This window comes from Capsicum annuum, chromosome 10, assembly GCF_002878395.1.
Source record: "Capsicum annuum cultivar UCD-10X-F1 chromosome 10, UCD10Xv1.1, whole genome shotgun sequence".
Classification (NCBI taxonomy): domain Eukaryota; kingdom Viridiplantae; phylum Streptophyta; class Magnoliopsida; order Solanales; family Solanaceae; genus Capsicum; species Capsicum annuum.
The window spans coordinates 93,822,241-93,826,456 of NC_061120.1; the positions used below are offsets into that span (position 1 = coordinate 93,822,241).

The 4,216-nt window shown below is 36.3% G+C and overlaps 1 non-coding gene across 1 annotated transcript; it reads left to right on the top strand.

Annotated features, from left to right (window-relative positions):
* Positions 1–2,577: 2,577 nt before the first annotated feature.
* Positions 2,578–2,683, top strand: LOC124888259. The gene has a single exon (XR_007046391.1). It is a non-coding gene; the product is annotated as a small nucleolar RNA R71 (small nucleolar RNA).
* The last annotated feature ends 1,533 nt before the right edge of the window (positions 2,684–4,216 follow it).

Genomic DNA, 4,216 nt, shown 5'->3' on the forward strand with positions numbered 1-4,216 from the left:
GATTAAAATTTTATTGTACCCCAAGTAACCATTATGGAAGCAATACCAACCCTGACCGGCTAGTTTATCTAATAGTTGATCCATAAAGGGCATGTGGAAGTGGTCTTTCTCAATCCACTAGTTCAATTTACAATAGTCCATACATACTCTCCAACCCATGACCAGAAGCATAGGTACAATATAAATATTCTCATTTGGGACAATCATTATGCCGCATTTCTTAGGAACACATGTGACAGAGCTCACCCAAGTACTATTGGAAATTTGGTAGACAACTCCTACATCAATCCACTTAATGATTTCCTTCTTGACCACCACTTGCATTGGTTGATTGAGTCTATTTTTTTGTTCCATACTTTGAATATGATCAATATTTAACTTGATTTTATGAGAACAAATTCTGGGAGCAATGTCTATAATATTCGCGATAGTCTACCCGGTAGAACAAATGAACTTTTCATAATTAATTTCAAGGCACACACTAGAAAAGGCTCAGGATCACTTGCTACAATGATTGGAAATTTGTTATCCTCACCCAAGAAAACATATTAGAGATGGGATGGCAACAACTTTAGTTTGAGTTGAGGTTGTTCAATAATAGACAGCTTGGCGGGTGGACTCTCACAGTTTTTAAAATCAAGATCCAATTTGATCTGGTTCTTAGTGTATGATCCAAGACCCATCAATAAAGCTACCACCTCATTATATTCTTAAACCACATCACTCCCATGTTTCCACAATACACCCACCAAGGGGTCATCTACAAGTTTTACTTCTATGGTGTTAGTCACTTTATCATCTATCTTATCAATTACCAATGCCACTTCTAAGTCCATCGGTTGCTTTATAGACTTGCAACATTGAAGGGTACTTCTTCATTGTTTACCTAAAATTTCATCTCCCCACAGCCCACATCCACTAAAGCCCTTTCGGTAGCTTAGAATGATCTACCAAGAATGATTGAGACCTCATGATCAATCTCACAATCAATAATAACAATGTTGGCTAGAAAGATAAACCAGTCAACTTTTACCAAAGCATCATACAACACTCCAATGGGCTTTTTGATTGAACGATCGGCCATTAGAAGTATCAAAGTGGTAGTCTTTGGAGAACCCATGCCTAATTTTTGAAACACAGAAAAAGGCATCAAATTAAAACTTGCCCCACGATCACACAACACTTTTCCGAATTTATAAACCCCGATAGTGCAAGCAATAGTAGATGAACCCGAGTCTTTTTTCTTCACCACCATTGTCATAGCTATTATATCACTATAATTGTAAGTTACCTCAATTATTTCAAAATTAATAACTCGCTTTTTTATAACCAAGTCCTTCATAAATTTAGTATACACAAGTATTTCTTTTAAGGCTTCTAGCAAAGGAATATTCATTGATAAATTTCTAAATTTTACAAAAAATTTCTTAAACTTGGTATCATCATCCTTCTTCTTAAGTCTTTATAGGAATGGTGAAGGAATTTTTATTTGAGGCAATGGAACAATTAGAGTTTCATTAGCTTTTAGAGTATCATTATAAACCATCTTAGGATACTTCTAACTTTCAACATTTTCTTCAAGTACCTTTGGCCATTCAACACTTGTCTTTTTTGGCTTTGGATCATCATTATTTGGCTCGTCTAGACACTTTCTCATTTGCATTGGCTTATTTTTTATTTCTCTTTTCATTGGGGCCTTCACCAAGATCAACAACATATTTACCTAGAGTCTGACCACTCCTAGTGCTATATCCATGATGCAAGCATTATTTTTAGGATTGACAACTGTGTCACTAGGCAATCCACCCTTTGGTCTTACATTAAGTTGTACCAAGATTTGGACCAATTGAGTTTTAAGTTGCTTGATAGAGGACGAGTCAGATGCCACCATTTGATTGAGTTTGAGAAGTTACATTTCATCTCTCTCACTATTTTTTCAGTCCACTCAACACCCATTAAAATCTAAGAAAAGATATTTTTATTTTTATGCTTATCCTGGTCAATGAAATTTGACTCTTTACCCCTTGCCCGATCATGTAGAGACATATACCAACCATAATCTGTCTCATTATCTCTCAAATCCAAATCACTATCATGCTAATCTGTATCACAGTCTCTTTCTTTCTAACCTTGATTCTCGCCTTACCTTAGATAGGTAGGGTGAGAACCCTCTGCTTGGTTCAACAAGAATCGAATCTGTTCAACAAGAGCCTCTATTTCTTTATCATCATAATCTCAATCACTCTGAGAAGTAACAAAATAGATTGCCTTAGGAGGAGCTGCCATCACATGATTGGTGACAAGATCAAGCTTTGTCATCACTTAGGTCATATTTGTATCTCTTTCTTTATCCTTTTTATTTTATTCTTGGCTCACAATAGATGCAAAGAGAGCCCTCGTTCCCAACTCGGTATCTCTTGTTTCCACCCTCTACTTTGTTTGGTCACTCCATCTAACAAAGTGGATGCATCACCATATGATAGTTTGACAAGAGGACCCCCAGTTGCATTATCAAATACCATCTTGTTCAATTGATCTAATGCCCTATAAAAAATTTTGAGAATTATTTTATCAAGAACCTCATGATTTGGTCATTGCATTAAATTATTGTTGAATCTTTTCCAAGCCTCATATAATGATTCACCATTAAGTTGGGGAAAGTTGGTAATTTCATCCCTTAGTTGCCTCTGTGAGCTCACTCCATAATGTGATATATCCCATAGGCAAAGACTGCAACCATAAGACCACTTATCTCATCAAATAGAATGGGAAAAGACGTAATCAGATTGACTCTTAAGATATGTGGGCTATGACAAAATGGAGAATGCATATCAATAAAATTCATCTAGTATAGAGTAACATCCTTATGAGCTTGGCCTCCAAATAACCCTTTCTTTTGAAGAAAATGAAGCATCACACTAGTAACGTAAAACATTCCATTTCCTTTTGCCTTGGGAATATGAATAGCACTAGCATGGCTCGCATCATTGAGATGTTCTGTATGTTACCCATAAAATGTCCTGACATTACTACCGTGTTGTCTTATAGTATCGTGTATACTATTATATGCACCTATGAAATTACAAAAACACAAAAAAATGTAAAATAAAACACTACGGCTAACCCAAGGTAAATAAAAATAGTACTAGAGTGAAAACTATGTTATACCTACTATACTAGAGGCAGAGGCTTCTGACGCTGTTAGCATAATTATTATCCTAGTTTGTTTTAGATTCGCATCTATGTTATTTAATTAGGGGTCAACTTTCACCTATGTATCTGCATATTTTGTATTGTATTTTTATTCTGCTAGTGAGCCTTTTTTTATGCTTATCCATATATCTATCCTGGTAGGAGATGCTTTAGTGGTGGATCGGGTGCAGTGATCCTATGTAGTGATCTTTGTTCTGTGTGAGAGTTACGCAGATTTGAATATCCTAGATATGTTAGATTTTGACTCCATCTTGGATATGGATTGGATAACTCCTTATCGTACAGTCTAAGAATATTATACTATGATTGTGACATTAGCTCTAACGAGTGTGCAAAGGATAGCTTAGAAGGGTGTGCTTCATTCGGGTTCTTAGCTTAAGTTTCTAGTTCACCGTCTTGGATGTTGTGTGATTTGGAGCTCAAATTCTTGGTGTTTTATGCTATAGGATGCTTTATGAAATGATGATGATGATATATTGTAGCGCCCCAAAAAGGGGTTTCAGAGCGTCACACGGTGCTTGAGGCTACAAGTAGCCCCAAGCTAACCCTTTGATCCATTTTCATTCAGTTCAAAATGAATCAACGGGGTTTCCATAAATAACCCTGAATTATCAACAGAGTAATCATCATCCAAGAATAAAAGAATTTTAGAAAGATAACAAAAGATGACTTATTTGTCAACTCCCAACATCTATACTAGTCTGACAAGCCTCTAAGAAAATCAATAAAGCCAGCGCGCCATTAAGACATGCCCCAACTGACTCATACTCAGTTATCAAATCTAAACAATTTCGTGAAACCAACATTAGACATCACGTCCTCAGAACATAAGGACTCACCACAATAGAGGATGAAGAACAACGTGCCCGAAGAATCACTGTCGAACCTGGAACTGAGCAACCTGAACCTAAATTCTGAGAAAATGTAGCCCACATCCAAAGATGTGAGTCAGTACCATAGAAAGGAACCGAATATATGAGACTGTATGCAGTTGTATAAACAT